Below are 19,007 nucleotides of genomic sequence, written 5' to 3' on the forward strand. Positions count from 1 at the left end.
TAACTACTAAGCTTAATAAGATCAAATAAGGTCCACTACATCCACTCTCCTTTAAATGGAGAGAGAAAAGGTTTATCGGTCTGACACGGAGTTTCAGTAACGCATAACGACCACGTTAAACAGTCCATTTCCAGCTGAAGGCGCACAAAAACACCCATTGACACGAATAAAGAAACTCCGCTTCGACTAATCACGTGGTCACAGATGACGCGTCAAACAAACTAAGACTTCTAAAAGTTGTTTGACACGAACAAAATTAAATTAAATCTTTGAAGCGTGTTCATAAATCGTGAAACCTACTCCACGCCAACGCGAACACTCCAAACTGTGTCTCTTTGTTCATGTAAACGAGAGTTTTTATCGACTTTAGCTGAAATGGAGTTTTCAACGTGGTCGCCAGCGATATTGATACCCTGTTCTCCGAACTACTAAGCTTAATAAGATCAAATAAGGTCCACTACATCCACTCTCCTTTAAATGGAGAGAGAAAAGGTTTATCGGTCTGACACGGAGTTTCAGTAACGCATAACGACCACGCTAAACAGTCCATTTCCAGCTGAAGGCGACAAAACACCCATTGACACGAATAAAGAAACTCCGTTCGACTAATCACGTGGTCACAGATGACGTGTCAAACAAACTAAGACTTCTAAAAGTTGTTTGACACTTAACAAAATTAAATTAAATCTTTGAAGCGCGGTTCATAAATCGTGAAACTACTCCACGCTCAACGCGAACACTCCAAACTGTGTCTCTTTGTTCATGTAAACGAGAGTTTTTATCTACTTTAGCTGAAATGGAGTTTTCAACGTGTCGCCAAAGATACTGATACCCTGTTCTCCTAACTACTAAGCTTAATAAGATCAAATAAGGTCCACTACATCCACTCTCCTTTAAATGGAGAGAGAAAAGGTTTATCGGTCTGACACGGAGTTTCAGTAACGCATAACCACCACGTTAAACAGTCCATTTCCAGCCAAGGCGACAAAAACACCCATTGACACGAATAAAGAAACTGTTCGACTAATCACGTGGTCACGTGATGACGTGTCAAACAAACTAAGACTTCTAAAAGTTGTTTGACACGAACAAAATTAAATAAAATCTTTGAAGCGTGTTCATAAATCGTGAAACTACTTCCACGCTCAACGCGATCACTCCAAACTGTGTCTCTTTGTTCATGTAAACGAGAGTTTTATCTACTTTAGCTGAAAATGGAGTTTTCAACGTGGTCGCTGTGCGACATTGATACCCTGTTCTCCCAACTACTAAGCTTAATAAGATCAAATAAGGTCCACTACATCCACTCCTCCTTTAAATGGAGAGAGAAAAGGTTTATCGGTCTCTGACACGGAGTTTCAGTAACGCATAACGACTCACGCTAAACAGTCCATTTCCAGCCAAAGGAGCACAAAAACACCCATTGACACGAATAAAGAAACTCCGTTGACTAATCACGTGGTCACGTGATGACGTGTCAAACAAACTAAGACTTCTAAAAGTTGTTTGACACTTAACAAAATTAAATTAAATCTTTGAAGCGTGTTCATAAATCAAAACTCCACGCTTCAACGCGAACACTCCAAACTGTGTCTCTTTGTTCATGTAAACGAGAGTTTTATCACTTTAGCTGAAATGGAGTTTTCAACGTGGTCGCTGTGCGATATTGATACCCTGTTCTCCTAACTACTAAGCTTAATAAGATCAAATAAGGTCCACTACATCCACTCTCCTTTAAAATGGAGAGAGAAAAGGTTTATCGGTCTGACACGGAGTTTCAGTAACGTAAAACGACCACGCTAAACAGTCCATTTCCAGCCAAAGGCGACAAAAACACCCATTGACACGAATAAAGAAACTCCGTTCGACTAATCACGTGGTCACGCGATGACGGTCAAACAAACTAAGACTTCTAAAAGTTGTTTGACACGAACAAAATTAAATAAAATCTTTGAAGCGTGTTCATAAATCGAAACTACTCCACGCCAACGCGATCACTCCAAACTGTGTCTCTTTGTTCATGTAAACGAGAGTTTTTATCGACTTTAGCTGAAATGGAGTTTTCAACGGTCGCCAAAGCGATATTGATACCCTGTTCTCCGTAACTACTAAGCTTAATAAGATCAAATAAGGTCCACTACATCCACTCTCCTTTAAATGGAGAGAGAAAAGGTTTATCGGTCTGACACGGAGTTTCAGTAACGCACAACGACCACGCTAAACAGTCCATTTCCAGCCAAAGGACGACAAAAACACCCATTGACACGAATAAAGAAACCTGTTCGACTAATCACGTGGTCACGTGATGACGCTTTCAAACAAACTAAGACTTCTAAAAGTTGTTTGACACGAACAAAATTAAATTAAATCTTTTGAAGCGTGTTCATAAATCGTAAAACTACTCCACGCCAACGCTAACACTCCAAACTGTGTCTCTTTGTTCATGTAAACGAGAGTTTTTATCGACTTTAGCTGAAATGGAGTTTTCAACGTGGTCGCTAAAAGCGATACTGATACCCTGTTCTCCGAACTACTAAGCTTAATAAGATCAAATAAGGTCCACCACATCCACTCTCCTTTAAATGGAGAGAGAAAAGGTTTATCGGTCTGACACGGAGTTTCAGTAACGTACAACGACCACGTTAAACAGTCCATTTTCAGCTGAAGGCGACAAAAACACCCATTGACACGTAATAAAGAAACTCCGTTCGACTAATCACGTGGTCATGCGATGACGTGTCAAACAAACTAAGACTTCTAAAAGTTGTTTGACACGAACAAAATTAAATTAAATCTTTGAAGCGTGTTCATAAATCGTAAAACTACTCCACGCTCAACGCGAACACTCCAAACTGTGTCTCTTTGTTCATGTAAACGAGAGTTTTTATCGACTTTAGCTGAAATGGAGTTTTCAACGTGGTCGCCAAAGCGATACTGATACCCTGTTCTCCGAACTACTAAGCTTAATAAGATCAAATAAGGTCCACTACATCCACTCTCCTTTAAAATGGAGAGAGAAAAGGTTTATCGGTCTGACACGAGTTTCAGTAACGCATAACGACCACGCTAAACAGTCCATTTCCAGCTGAAGGCGACATAAAAACACCCATTGACACGAATAATAAAGAAACTCCGTTCGACTAATCACGTGGTCACGCGATGACGTGTCAAACAAACTAAGACTTCTAAAAGTTGTTTGACACTTAACAAAAATTAAATTAAATCTTTTGAAGCGTGTTCATAAATCGTAAAACTACTCCACGCTCAACGCGAACACTCCAAACTGTGTCTCTTTGTTCATGTAAACGAGAGTTTTTATCGACTTTAGCTGAAATGGAGTTTTCAACGGTCGCCAGCGATACTGATACCCTGTTCTCCTAACTACTGCTTAATAAGATCAAATAAGGTCCACTACATCCACTCTCCTTTAAAATGGAGAGAGAAAAAGTTTATCGGTCTGACACGGAGTTTCAGTAACGCATAACGACTACGCTAAACAGTCCATTTCCAGCCAAGGATACAAAAACACCCATTGACACGAATAAAGAAACTCCGTTTTCGACTAATCACGTGGTCACGATGACGTGTCAAACAAACTAAGACTTCTAAAAGTTGTTTGACACGAACAAAATTAAATAAAATCTTTGAAGCGTGTTCATAAATCAGAAACTACTCCACGCCAACGCGATCACTCCAAACTGTGTCTCTTTGTTCATGTAAACGAGAGTTTTTATCTACTTTAGCTGAAATGGAGTTTTCAACGTGGTCGCTGCGCGACATTGATACCCTGTTCTCCTAACTACTAAGCTTAATAAGATCAAATAAGGTCCACTACATCCACTCTCCTTAAATGGAGAGAGAAAAGGTTTATCGGTCTGACACGGAGTTTCAGTAACGCATAAACGACCACGCTAAACAGTCCATTTCCAGCCAAGGCTTACAAAACACCCATTGACACGAATAAAGAAACTCCTTTCGACTAATCACGTGGTCACAGTGATGACGTGTCAAACAAACTAAGACTTCTAAAAGTTGTTTGACACGAACAAAATTAAATAAAATCTTTGAAGCGTGTTCATAAATCGTAAAACTACTCCACGCCAACGCGAACACTCCAAACTGTGTCTCTTTGTTCATGTAAACGAGAGTTTTTATCGACTTTAGCTGAAATGGAGTTTTCAACGGGTCGCAGTGCGACATTGATACCCTGTTCTCCTAACTACTGCTTAATAAGATCAAATAAGGTCCACTACATCCACTCTCCTTTAAATGGAGAGAGAAAAGGTTTATCGGTCTGACACGGAGTTTCAGTAACGACAACGCACCACGCTAAACAGTCCATTTCCAGCTGAAGGCGACAAAAACACCCATTGACACGAATAAAGAAACTCCGTTTCGACTAATCACGTGGTCACGTGATGACGTGTCAAACAAACTAAGACTTCTAAAAAGCTGTTTGACACGAACAAAATTAAATAAAATCTTTGAAGCGTGTTCATAAATCGTAAAACTACTCCACGCTCAACGCGAACACTCCAAACTGTGTCTCTTTGTTCATGTAAACGAGAGTTTTTATCGACTTTAGCTGAAATGGAGTTTTCAACGTGGTCGCTTAAAGCGATATTGATACCCTGTTCTCCTAACTACTAAGCTTAATAAGATCAAATAAGGTCCACTACATCCACTCTCCTTTAAATGAGAGAGATGTTTTAAAGGTTTATCGGTCTGACACGGTAGTTTCAGTAACGCACAAAACGACCACGTTAAACAGTCCATTTTCAGCTGAAGGCGACAAAACACCTCATTGACACGTAATAAAGAAACTCCGTTGACTAATCACGTGGTCAATTGATGACGTGTCAAACAAACTAATATTTGAATAATTTTACTTCTAAAAGTTGTTTGACACCCAACAAAATTAAATTAAATCTTTGAAGCGTGTTCATAAATCGTAAACTACATCCACGCTCAACGCGAACACTCCAAACTGTGTCTCTTTGTTCATGTAAACGAGAGTTTTATCGACTTTAGCTGAAATGGAGTTTTCAACGTGGTCGCCAGCGATACTGATACCCTTGTTCTCCTAACTACTGCTTAATATTTTTGATCAAATAAGGTCCACTACATCCACTCTCCTTTAAATGGAGAGAGAAAAGGTTTATCGGTCTGACACGGAGTTTCAGTAACGCATAACAGACCACGCCAATAAAACAGTCCATTTCCAGCTGAAGGCGACAAAAACACCCATTGACACGAATAAAGAAACTCCGTTTGGACTAATCACGTGGTCGCGTGATGACGTGTCAAACAAACTAAGACTTCTAAAAGTTGTTTGACACTTAACAAAATTAAATAAATCTTTGGCGTGTTCATAAATCGAAAATACTCCACGCTCAACGCGAATCACTCCAAACTGTGTCTCTTTGTTCATGTAAACGTAGTTTTTATCTACTTTAGCTGAAATGGAGTTTTACAACGTGGTCGCTAGCAATTGTATCTGATACCCTGTTCTCCTGACTACTGCTTAATAAGATCAAATAAGGTCCACTACATCCACTTCCTTTTAAAATGGAGAGAGAAAAGGTTTATCGGTCTGACACGGAGTTTCAGTAACGCATAACGTGACCAATCTCGCTTAAACAGTCCATTTCTGTGCAGCTACAGTAAGGCAAAAGACAAAACATGATCCATTGACACGAATAAAGAAACTCCTGTTCGACTAATCACGTGTCACGCATGGATGACGGTCAAACAAATCTAAGACTTCTAAAAGTTGTTTGACACGAACAAACATTAAATTAAATGCTGCTAGTGAAGCGGTGTTCATAAATCGTAAAACTACCAGCACGCTCAACGCGAACACTCCAAACTGTGTCTCTTTGTTCATGTAAACGCAGAGTTTTTCATCTACTTTAGCTGAAATGGAGTTTTCAACGTTAGTCGCTGTGCGATAATTGATACCCTGTTCTTGCCGAACTACTAAGCTTAATAAGATCAAATAAGGTCCACTACATCCACTCTCCTTTCCAAATGGAGAGAGAAGAACGGTTTATCGGTCTGACACGGAGTTTCAGTAACGCATAACGACCACGCTAAAACAGTCCATTTCCTCAGCTGAAGGATTCTAAAAACACCCATTGACACGAATAAAGAAACTCCACGTTCGACTAATCACGTGGTCACGTGATGATGCGTCAAACAAACTAAGACTTCTAAAAATTGTTTGACACTAACAAAATTAAATTTAAATCTTTGAAGCGTGTTCATAAAACCGTCAAACTACTCCACGCTCAACGCGTATGTCACTCCAAACTGTGTCTCTTTGTTCATGTAAACGAGAGTTTTTATCGACTTTAGCTGAAATGGAGTTTATCAAACTGGTCGCTGTGCGATACTGATACCCTGTTCTCCGAACTACTAAACTTAATAAGATCAAATAAGGTCCACTTTTTACATCCACTCTCCTTTAAATGGAGAGAGAAAAGGTTTATCGGTCTGACACGGAGTTTCAGTAACGTACAACGACCACGTTAAACAGTCCATTTCCAGCCGAAGGCGACAAAAACACCCATTGACACGAATAAAGAAACTCCGTTCGGACTAATCACGTGGTCACGTGATGACGTGTCAAACAAACTAAGACTTCTAAAAGTTGTTTGACACGCAACAAAATTAAATTAAATCTTTGAAGCGTGTTCATAAATCGTAAACCTACGCTCAACGCGATCACTCCAAACTGTGTCTCTTTGTTCATGTAAACGAGAGTTTTTATCGACTTTAGCTGAAATGGAGTTTTCAACGTGGTCGCTGTGCGATACTGATACCCTGTTCTCCGAACTACTAAGCGGATAAGATCAAATAAGGTCCACCACATCCACTCTCCTTTAAATGGAGAGAGAAAAGGTTTATCGGTCTGACACGGAGTTTCAGTAACGCATAAACGACCACGCGCCAAAACAGTCCATTTCCAGCTGAAGGCGACAAAAACACCCATTGACACGAATAAAGAAACTCTGTTCGACTAATCACGCGGTCACGCGATGACGTGTCAAACAAACTAAGACTTCTAAAAGTTGTTTGACACGAACAAAATTAAATTAAATCTTTGAAGCGTGTTCATAAATCGTAAAACTACTCCACGCTCAACGCGAACACTCCAAACTGTGTCTCTTTGTTCATGTAAACGAGAGTTTTTATCGACTTTAGCTGAAATGGAGTTTTCAACGTGGTCGCCAAAGCGATACTGATACCCTGTTCTCCGAACTACTAAGCTTAATAAGATCAAATAAGGTCCACTACATCCACTCTCCTTTAAATGGAGAGAGAAAAGGTTTATCGGTCTGACACGGAGTTTCAGTAACGCATAACGACCACGCTAAACAGTCCATTTCCAGCTGAAGGCGACAAAACACCCATTGACACGAATAAAGAAACTCCGTTCGACTAATCACGTGGTCACGTGATGACGTGTCAAACAAACTAAGACTTCTAAAAGTTGTTTGACACGAACAAAATTAAATTAAATCTTTGAAGCGTGTTCATAAATCGTAAACTACTCCACGCTCAACGCGAACACTCCAAACTGTGTCTCTTTGTTCATGTAAACGAGTTTTATCGACTTTAGCTGAAATGGAGTTTTCAACGTGGTCGCCAGCGATACTGATACCCTGTTCTCCGAACTACTAAGCTTAATAAGATCAAATAAGGTCCACTACATCCACTCTCCTTTAAATGGAGAGAGAAAAGGTTTATCGGTCTGACACGGAGTTTCAGTAACGCATAACGACCACGCAAACAGTCCATTTCCAGCTGAAGGCGACAAAAACACCCATTGACACGAATAAAGAAACTCTGCTTCGACTAATCACGTGGTCATTGTGATGACGTGTCAAACAAACTAAGACTTCTAAAAGTTGTTTGACACGAAACAAAATTAAATTAAATCTTTGAAGCGTGTTCATAAATCGTAAAACTACTCCACGCCAACGCGAACACTCCAAACTGTGTCTCTTTGTTCATGTAAACGAGAGTTTTTATCGACTTTAGCTGAAATGGAGTTTTCAACGGGTCGCTAAAGATACTGATACCCTGTTCTCCGAACTACTAAGCTTAATAAGATCAAATAAGGTCCACTACATCCACTCTCCTTTAAATGGAGAGAGAAAAGGTTTATCGGTCTGACACGGAGTTTCAGTAACGCATAACGACCACGTTAAACAGTCCATTTTCAGCTGAAGGCGCACAAAACACCCATTGACACGAATAAAGAAACTCCGTTCGACTAATCACGTGGTCACGTGATGACGTGTCAAACAAACTAAGACTTCTAAAAGTTGTTTGACACGAACAAAATTAAATTAAATCTTTTGAAGCGTGTTCATAAATCCTAAAAACTACTCCACGCCAACGCGATCACTCCAAACTGTGTCTCTTTGTTCATGTAAACGAGAGTTTTTATCGTTTTTAGCTGAAATGGAGTTTTCAACGTGGTCGCTAGTGATACTGATACCCTGTTCTCCGAACTACTAAGCTTAATAAGATCAAATAAGGTCCACTACATCCACTCTCCTTTAAATGGAGAGAGAAAAGGTTTATCGGTCTGACACGGAGTTTCAGTAACGCATAACCACCACGCTAAACAGTCCATTTCCAGCCGAAGGCGACAAAAACACCCATTGACACGAATAAAGAAACTCCGTTCGGACTAATCACGTGGTCACGTGATGACGTGTCAAACAAACTAAGACTTCTAAAAGTTGTTTGACACGAACAAAATTAAATTAAATCTTTGAAGCGTGTTCATAAATCGTAAAACTACTCCACGCCAACGCGATCACTCCAAACTGTGTCTCTTTGTTCATGTAAACGAGAGTTTTTATCGACTTTAGCTGAAATGGAGTTTTCAACGTGGTCGCCAGCGATACTGATACCCTGTTCTCCGAACTACTAAGCTTAATAAGATCAAATAAGGTCCACTACATCCACTCTCCTTTAAATGGAGAGAGAAAAGGTTTATCGGTCTGACACGGAGTTTCAGTAACGCATAAACGACCACGTTAAACAGTCCATTTCCAGCCGAAGGCGACAAAACACCCATTGACACGAATAAAGAAACTCGTTCGACTAATCACGTGGTCACGTGATGACGTCAAACAAACTAAGACTTCTAAAAGTTGTTTGACACGAACAAAATTAAATTAAATCTTTGAAGCGTGTTCATAAATCGTAAACTACTCCACGCCAACGCGAACACTCCAAACTGTGTCTCTTTGTTCATGTAAACGAGAGTTTTTATCGACTTTAGCTGAAATGGAGTTTTCAACGTGGTCGCAAAGCGATACTGATACCCTGTTCTCCAACTACTAAGCTTAATAAGATCAAATAAGGTCCACTACATCCACTCTCCTTTAAATGGAGAGAGAAAAGGTTTATCGGTCTGACACGGAGTTTCAGTAACGCATAACGACCACGCTTAAACAGTCCATTTCCAGCTGAAGGCTTACAAAACACCCATTGACACGAATAAAGAAACTCCGTTTCGACTAATCACGTGGTCACGTGATGACGTGTCAAACAAACTAAGACTTCTAAAAGTTGTTTGACACGAACAAAATTAAATAAAATCTTTGAAGCGTGTTCATAAATCGTAAAACTACTCCACGCTCAACGCGATCACTCCAAACTGTGTCTCTTTGTTCATGTAAACGAGAGTTTTTATCGACTTTAGCTGAAATGGAGTTTTCAACGTGTCGCTGTGCGATACTGATACCCTGTTCTCCTAACTACTGCTTAATAAGATCAAATAAGGTCCACCACATCCACTCTCCTTTAAATGGAGAGAGAAAAGGTTTATCGGTCTGACACGGAGTTTCAGTAACGTACAACGACCACGTTAAACAGTCCATTTCCAGCTGAAGGCGACAAAACACCCATTGACACGAATAAAGAAACTCCGTTCGACTAATCACGTGGTCACGCGATGACGGTCAAACAAACTAAGACTTCTAAAAGTTGTTTGACACGAACAAAATTAAATTAAATCTTTGAAGCGTGTTCATAAATCATAAACTACTCCACGCCAACGCGATCACTCCAAACTGTGTCTCTTTGTTCATGTAAACGAGAGTTTTTATCTACTTTAGCTGAAATGGAGTTTTCAACGTGGTCGCTGTGCGATACTGATACCCTGTTCTCCTAACTACTAAGCTTAATAAGATCAAATAAGGTCCACTACATCCACTCTCCTTTAAATGGAGAGAGAAAAGGTTTATCGGTCTGACACGGAGTTTCAGTAACGCATAACGACCACGTTAAACAGTCCATTTCCAGCCAAAGGCGACAAAACACCCATTGACACGAATAAAGAAACTCCGTTCGACTAATCACGTGGTCACGGATGACGTGTCAAACAAACTAAGACTTCTAAAAGTTGTTTGACACGAACAAAATTAAATAAAATCTTTGAAGCGTGTTCATAAATCGTAAAACTACTCCACGCCAACGCGAATCACTCCAAACTGTGTCTCTTTGTTCATGTAAACGAGAGTTTTTATCGACTTTAGCTGAAATGGAGTTTTCAACGTGGTCGCCAGCGATACTGATACCCTGTTCTCCGAACTACTAAGCTTAATAAGATCAAATAAGGTCCACTACATCCACTCTCCTTTAAATGGAGAGAGAAAAGGTTTATCGGTCTGACACGGAGTTTCAGTAACGCATAACGACCACGTTAAACAGTCCATTTCCAGCTGAAGGACACAAAACACCCATTGACACGAATAAAGAAACTCCGTTCGACTAATCACGTGGTCACGTGATGACGTGTCAAACAAACTAAGACTTCTAAAAGTTGTTTGACACGAAACAAAATTAAATTAAATCTTTGAAGCGTGTTCATAAATCGTAAACCTCCACGCCAACGCGATCACTCCAAACTGTGTCTCTTTGTTCATGTAAACGAGAGTTTTTATCTACTTTAGCTGAAATGGAGTTTTCAACGTGGTCGCTGCGCGATACTGATACCCTGTTCTCCGAACTACTAAGCTTAATAAGATCAAATAAGGTCCACCACATCCACTCTCCTTTAAATGGAGAGAGAAAAGGTTTATCGGTCTGACACGGAGTTTCAGTAACGCATAACGACCACGCTAAACAGTCCATTTCCAGCCGAAGGCGACAAAAACACCCATTGACACGAATAAAGAAACTCTGTTCGACTAATCACGTGGTCACGTGATGACGTGTCAAACAAACTAAGACTTCTAAAAGTTGTTTGACACGAACAAAATTAAATTAAATCTTTGAAGCGTGTTCATAAATCGTAAACTACTCCACGCCAACGCGAACACTCCAAACTGTGTCTCTTTGTTCATGTAAACGAGAGTTTTTATCGACTTTAGCTGAAATGGAGTTTTCAACGTGGTCGCTGTGCGATACTGATACCCTGTTCTCCGAACTACTAAGCTTAATAAGATCAAATAAGGTCCACTACATCCACTCTCCTTTAAATGGAGAGAGAAAAGGTTTATCGGTCTGACACGGAGTTTCAGTAACGCATAACCACCACGTTAAACAGTCCATTTCCAGCTGAAGGCGACAAAACACCCATTGACACGAATAAAGAAACTCCGTTCGACTAATCACGTGGTCACGTGATGACGTGTCAAACAAACTAAGACTTCTAAAAGTTGTTTGACACGAACAAAATTAAATTAAATCTTTGAAGCGTGTTCATAAATCGTAAAACTACTCCACGCTCAACGCGAACACTCCAAACTGTGTCTCTTTGTTCATGTAAACGAGAGTTTTTATCGACTTTAGCTGAAATGGAGTTTTCAACGTGGTCGCTGTGCGACATACTGATACCCTGTTCTCCGAACTACTAAGCTTAATAAGATCAAATAAGGTCCACTACATCCACTCTCCTTTAAATGGAGAGAGAAAAGGTTTATCGGTCTGACACGGAGTTTCAGTAACGTACAACGACCACGTTAAACAGTCCATTTCCAGCTGAAGGCGACAAAAACACCCATTGACACGAATAAAGAAACTGCTCGACTAATCACGTGGTCACGTGATGACGTGTCAAACAAACTAAGACTTCTAAAAGTTGTTTGACACGAACAAAATTAAATTAAATCTTTGAAGCGTGTTCATAAATCGAAAACTACTCCACGCCAACGCGAACACTCCAAACTGTGTCTCTTTGTTCATGTAAACGAGAGTTTTTATCGACTTTAGCTGAAATGGAGTTTTCAACGTGGTCGCTGTGCGATACTGATACCCTGTTCTCCGAACTACTAAGCTTAATAAGATCAAATAAGGTCCACTACATCCACTCTCCTTTAAATGGAGAGAGAAAAGGTTTATCGGTCTGACACGGAGTTTCAGTAACGCATAACGACCACGCTAAACAGTCCATTTCAGCCAAAGGCGACAAAACACCCATTGACACGAATAAAGAAACTCCGCTCGACTAATCACGTGGTCATTGATGACGTGTCAAACAAACTAAGACTTCTAAAAGTTGTTTGACACGAACAAAATTAAATAAAATCTTTTGAAGCGTGTTCATAAATCGTAAACTACTCCACGCTCAACGCGATCACTCCAAACTGTGTCTCTTTGTTCATGTAAACGAGTTTTTATCGACTTTAGCTGAAATGGAGTTTTCAACGTGGTCGCTAAAAGCGATACTGATACCCTGTTCTCCTAACTACTAAGCTTAATAAGATCAAATAAGGTCCACTACATCCACTCTCCTTTAAATGGAGAGAGAAAAGGTTTATCGGTCTGACACGGAGTTTCAGTAACGCATAACGACACACGCAAACAGTCCATTTCCAGCCGAAGGCGACAAAAACACCCATTGACACGAATAAAGAAACTCCGTTCGGACTAATCACGTGGTCACGTGATGACGTGTCAAACAAACTAAGACTTCTAAAAGTTGTTTGACACGAACAAAATTAAATTAAATCTTTGAAGCGTGTTCATAAATCGTAAACTACTCCACGCCAACGCGAACACTCCAAACTGTGTCTCTTTGTTCATGTAAACGAGAGTTTTTATCGACTTTAGCTGAAATGGAGTTTTCAACGTGGTCGCTAAAGCGATACTGATACCCTGTTCTCCTAACTACTAAGCTTAATAAGATCAAATAAGGTCCACCACATCCACTCTCCTTTAAATGGAGAGAGAAAAGGTTTATCGGTCTGACACGGAGTTTCAGTAACGTACAACGACCACGTTAAACAGTCCATTTTCAGCTGAAGGCGACAAAAACACCCATTGACACGAATAAAGAAACTCGGTTCGGACTAATCACGTGGTCACGTGATGACGTGTCAAACAAACTAAGACTTCTAAAAGTTGTTTGACACGAACAAAATTAAATTAAATCTTTGAAGCGTGTTCATAAATCGTAAAACTACTCCACGCTCAACGCGAACACTCCAAACTGTGTCTCTTTGTTCATGTAAACGAGAGTTTTTATCGACTTTAGCTGAAATGGAGTTTTCAACGTGGTCGCTGTGCGATACTGATACCCTGTTCTCCGAACTACTAAGCTAATAAGATCAAATAAGGTCCACCACATCCACTCTCCTTTAAATGGAGAGAGAAAAGGTTTATCGGTCTGACACGGAGTTTCAGTAACGTACAACGACCACGTTAAACAGTCCATTTCCAGCTGAAGGCGACAAAACACCCATTGACACGAATAAAGAAACTCCGTTCGGACTAATCACGTGGTCACGTGATGATGACGTCAAACAAACTAAGACTTCTAAAAGTTGTTTGACACGAACAAAATTAAATTAAATCTTTGAAGCGTGTTCATAAATCGTAAAACTACTCCACGCTCAACGCGATCACTCCAAACTGTGTCTCTTTGTTCATGTAAACGAGAGTTTTTATCTACTTTAGCTGAAATGGAGTTTTCAACGTGGTCGCTAAAGCGATACTGATACCCTGTTCTCCGAACTACTAAGCGAATAAGATCAAATAAGGTCCACCACATCCACTCTCCTTTAAATGGAGAGAGAAAAGGTTTATCGGTCTGACACGGAGTTTCAGTAACGCATAACCACCACGCGTAAACAGTCCATTTCCAGCCAAAGGCGACAAAAACACCCATTGACACGAATAAAGAAACTCGCTCGACTAATCACGTGGTCATGTGATGACGTGTCAAACAAACTAAGACTTCTAAAAGTTGTTTGACACGAACAAAATTAAATAAAATCTTTTGAAGCGTGTTCATAAATCGTAAACCTACTCCACGCTCAACGCGAACACTCCAAACTGTGTCTCTTTGTTCATGTAAACGAGAGTTTTTATCGACTTTAGCTGAAATGGAGTTTTCAACGTGGTCGCTGTGCGATACTGATACCCTGTTCTCCGAACTACTAAGCGAATAAGATCAAATAAGGTCCACTACATCCACTCTCCTTTAAATGGAGAGAGAAAAGGTTTATCGGTCTGACACGGAGTTTCAGTAACGTACAACGACCACGTTAAACAGTCCATTTCCAGCCGAAGGCGACAAAAACACCCATTGACACGAATAAAGAAACTCCGTTCGGACTAATCACGTGGTCACGTGATGACGTGTCAAACAAACTAAGACTTCTAAAAGTTGTTTGACACGAACAAAATTAAATTAAATCTTTGAAGCGTGTTCATAAATCGTAAAACTACTCCACGCTCAACGCGAACACTCCAAACTGTGTCTCTTTGTTCATGTAAACGAGAGTTTTATCGACTTTAGCTGAAATGGAGTTTTCAACGTGGTCGCTGTGCGATACTGATACCCTGTTCTCCGAACTACTAAGCTTAATAAGATCAAATAAGGTCCACTACATCCACTCTCCTTTAAATGGAGAGAGAAAAAGGTTTATCGGTCTGACACGGAGTTTCAGTAACGCATAACAACCACGCTTAAACAGTCCATTTCAGCTGAAGGCGACAAAAACACCCATTGACACGAAATAAAGAAACTCTGCTTCGACTAATCACGTGGTCACGTGATGACGTGTCAAACAAACTAAGACTTCTAAAAGTTGTTTGACACGAACAAAATTAAATAAAATCTTTGAAGCGTGTTCATAAATCGTAAACTACTCCACGCTCAACGCGATCACTCCAAACTGTGTCTCTTTGTTCATGTAAACGAGTTTTTATCGACTTTAGCTGAAATGGAGTTTTCAACGTGGTCGCTGCGCGATACTGATACCCTGTTCTCCGAACTACTAAGCTTAATAAGATCAAATAAGGTCCACTACATCCACTCTCCTTTAAATGGAGAGAGAAAAGGTTTATCGGTCTGACACGGAGTTTCAGTAACGCATAACGACCACGCTAAACAGTCCATTTCCAGCCGAAGGCGACAAAAACACCCATTGACACGAATAAAGAAACTCCGTTCGACTAATCACGTGGTCACGTGATGACGTGTCAAACAAACTAAGACTTCTAAAAGTTGTTTGACACGAACAAAATTAAATAAAATCTTTGAAGCGTGTTCATAAATCGTAAACCTACGCTCAACGCGATCACTCCAAACTGTGTCTCTTTGTTCATGTAAACGAGAGTTTTTATCTACTTTAGCTGAAATGGAGTTTTCAACGTGGTCGCCAAAGCGATACTGATACCCTGTTCTCCGAACTACTAAGCGAATAAGATCAAATAAGGTCCACTACATCCACTCTCCTTTAAATGGAGAGAGAAAAGGTTTATCGGTCTGACACGGAGTTTCAGTAACGTAAAACGACCACGTTAAACAGTCCATTTCCAGCTGAAGGCGACAAAAACACCCATTGACACGAATAAAGAAACTCCGTTTGGACTAATCACGTGGTCACGTGATGACGTGTCAAACAAACTAAGACTTCTAAAAGTTGTTTGACACGAACAAAATTAAATAAAATCTTTGAAGCGTGTTCATAAATCGTAAAACTACTCCACGCTCAACGCGATCACTCCAAACTGTGTCTCTTTGTTCATGTAAACGAGAGTTTTTATCGACTTTAGCTGAAATGGAGTTTTCAACGTGGTCGCTGTGCGATACTGATACCCTGTTCTCCGAACTACTAAGCGAATAAGATCAAATAAGGTCCACTACATCCACTCTCCTTTAAATGGAGAGAGAAAAGGTTTATCGGTCTGACACGGAGTTTCAGTAACGCATAACGACCACGCAAACAGTCCATTTCCAGCTAAAGGACACAAAAACACCCATTGACACGAATAAAGAAACTCCGTTGGACTAATCACGTGGTCACGTGATGACGTGTCAAACAAACTAAGACTTCTAAAAGTTGTTTGACACGAACAAAATTAAATAAAATCTTTGAAGCGTGTTCATGAATCGTAAACTACCCACGCCAACGCGATCACTCCAAACTGTGTCTCTTTGTTCATGTAAACGAGTTTTTATCTACTTTAGCTGAAATGGAGTTTTCAACGTGGTCGCTGTGCGATACTGATACCCTGTTCTCCGAACTACTAAGCGAATAAGATCAAATAAGGTCCACCACATCCACTCTCCTTTAAATGGAGAGAGAAAAGGTTTATCGGTCTGACACGGAGTTTCAGTAACGCATAAACGCACCACGCTTAAACAGTCCATTTCAGCTGAAGGCGACAAAAACACCCATTGACACGAATAAAAAACTCCGTTCGACTAATCACGTGGTCACGTGATGACGCGTGTCAAACAAACTAAGACTTCTAAAAGTTGTTTGACACGAACAAAATTAAATTAAATCTTTGAAGCGTGTTCATAAATCGTAAAACTACTCCACGCTCAACGCGAACACTCCAAACTGTGTCTCTTTGTTCATGTAAACGAGAGTTTTTATCGACTTTAGCTGAAATGGAGTTTTCAACGTGGTCGCTGTGCGATACTGATACCCTGTTCTCCGAACTACTAAGCGGATAAGATCAAATAAGGTCCACCACATCCACTCTCCTTTAAATGGAGAGAGAAAAGGTTTATCGGTCTGACACGGAGTGTCAGTAACGCATAAACGAGCACGTTAAACAGTCCATTTTCAGCTGAAGGCGACAAAAACACCCATTGACACGAATAAAGAAACTCGTTCGACTAATCACGTGGTCACGTGATGACGTGTCAAACAAACTAAGACTTCTAAAAGTTGTTTGACACGAACAAAATTAAATTAAATCTTTGAAGCGTGTTCATAAATCGTAAAACTACTCCACGCTCAACGCGAACACTCCAAACTGTGTCTCTTTGTTCATGTAAACGAGTTTTTATCGAATTTAGCTGAAATGGAGTTTTCAACGTGGTCGCTGTGCGATACTGATACCCTGTTCTCCGAACTACTAAGCTTAATAAGATCAAATAAGGTCCACTACATCCACTCTCCTTTAAATGGAGAGAGAAAAGGTTTGTCGGTCTGACACGGAGTTTCAGTAACGCATAACGACCACGTTAAACAGTCCATTTTCAGCTGAAGGCGACAAAAACACCCATTGACACGAATAAAGAAACTCGCTTCGACTAATCACGTGGTCACGTGATGACGTGTCAAACAAACTAAGACTTCTAAAAGTTGTTTGACACGAACAAAATTAAATTAAATCTTTGAAGCGTGTTCATAAATCGTAAAACTACTCCACGCCAACGCGAACACTCCAAACTGTGTCTCTTTGTTCATGTAAACGAGTTTTTATCGACTTTAGCTGAAATGGAGTTTTCAACGTGGTCGCTGTGCGATACTAATACCCTGTTCCCCGAACTACTAAGCGAATGAGATCAAATAAGGTCCACCACATCCACTCTCCTTTAAATGGAGAGAGAAAAGGTTTATCGGTCTGACACGGAGTGTCAGTAACGTACAACGAGCACGTTAAACAGTCCATTTTCAGCTGAAGGCGACAAAAACACCCATTGACACGAATAAAGAAACTGTTCGACTAATCACGTGGTCACGTGATGACGTGCCAAACAAACTAAGACTTCTAAAAGTTGTTTGACACGAACAAATTTGAATTAAATCTTTGAAGCGTGTTCATAAATCGTAAAACTACTCCACGCTCAACGCGATCACTCCTAACTGTGTCTCTTTGTTCATGTAAACGAGAGTTTTATCTACTTTAGCTGAAATGGAGTTTTCAACGTGGTCGCTGTGCGATACTGATACCCTGTTCTCCGAACTACTAAGCGAATAAGATCAAATAAGGTCCACCACATCCACTCTCCTTTAAATGGAGAGAGAAAAGGTTTATCGGTCTGACACGGAGTGTCAGTAACGTACAACGAGCACGTTAAACAGTCCATTTTCAGCTGAAGGCGACAAAAACACCCATAGACACGAATAAAGAAACTCCGTTCAGACTAATCACGTGGTCACGTGATGACGTGTCAAACAAACTAAGACTTCTAAAAGTTGTTTGACACGAACAAAATTAAATTAAATCTTTGAAGCGTGTTCATAAATCGTAAACCTACGCTCAACGCGATCACTCCTAACTGTGTCTCTTTGTTCATGTAAACGAGAGTTTTTATCTACTTTAGCTGAAATGGAGTTTTCAACGTGGTCGCTGTGCGATACTGATACCCTGTTCTCCGAACTACTAAGCGGATGAGATCAAATAAGGTCCACCACATCCACTCTCCTTTAAATGGAGAGAGAAAAGGTTTATCGGTCTGACACGGAGTGTCAGTAACGTACAACGAGCACGTTAAACAGTCCATTTTCAGCTGAAGGCGACAAAAACACCCATTGACACGAATAAAGAAACTCCGTTCGACTAATCACGTGGTCACGTGATGACGTGTCAAACAAACTAAGACTTCTAAAAGTTGTTTGACACGAACAAATTTAAATTAAATCTTTGAAGCGTGTTCATAAATCGTAAAACTACTCCACGCTCAAGGCGAACACTCCAAACTGTGTCTCTTTGTTCATGTAAACGAGAGTTTTTATCGACTTTAGCTGAAATGGAGTTTTCAACGTGGTCGCTGTGCGATACTGATA

The sequence above is a fragment of the Puntigrus tetrazona genome, unplaced genomic scaffold (genome assembly GCF_018831695.1).
Source record: "Puntigrus tetrazona isolate hp1 unplaced genomic scaffold, ASM1883169v1 S000000683, whole genome shotgun sequence".
NCBI lineage: Eukaryota > Metazoa > Chordata > Actinopteri > Cypriniformes > Cyprinidae > Puntigrus > Puntigrus tetrazona.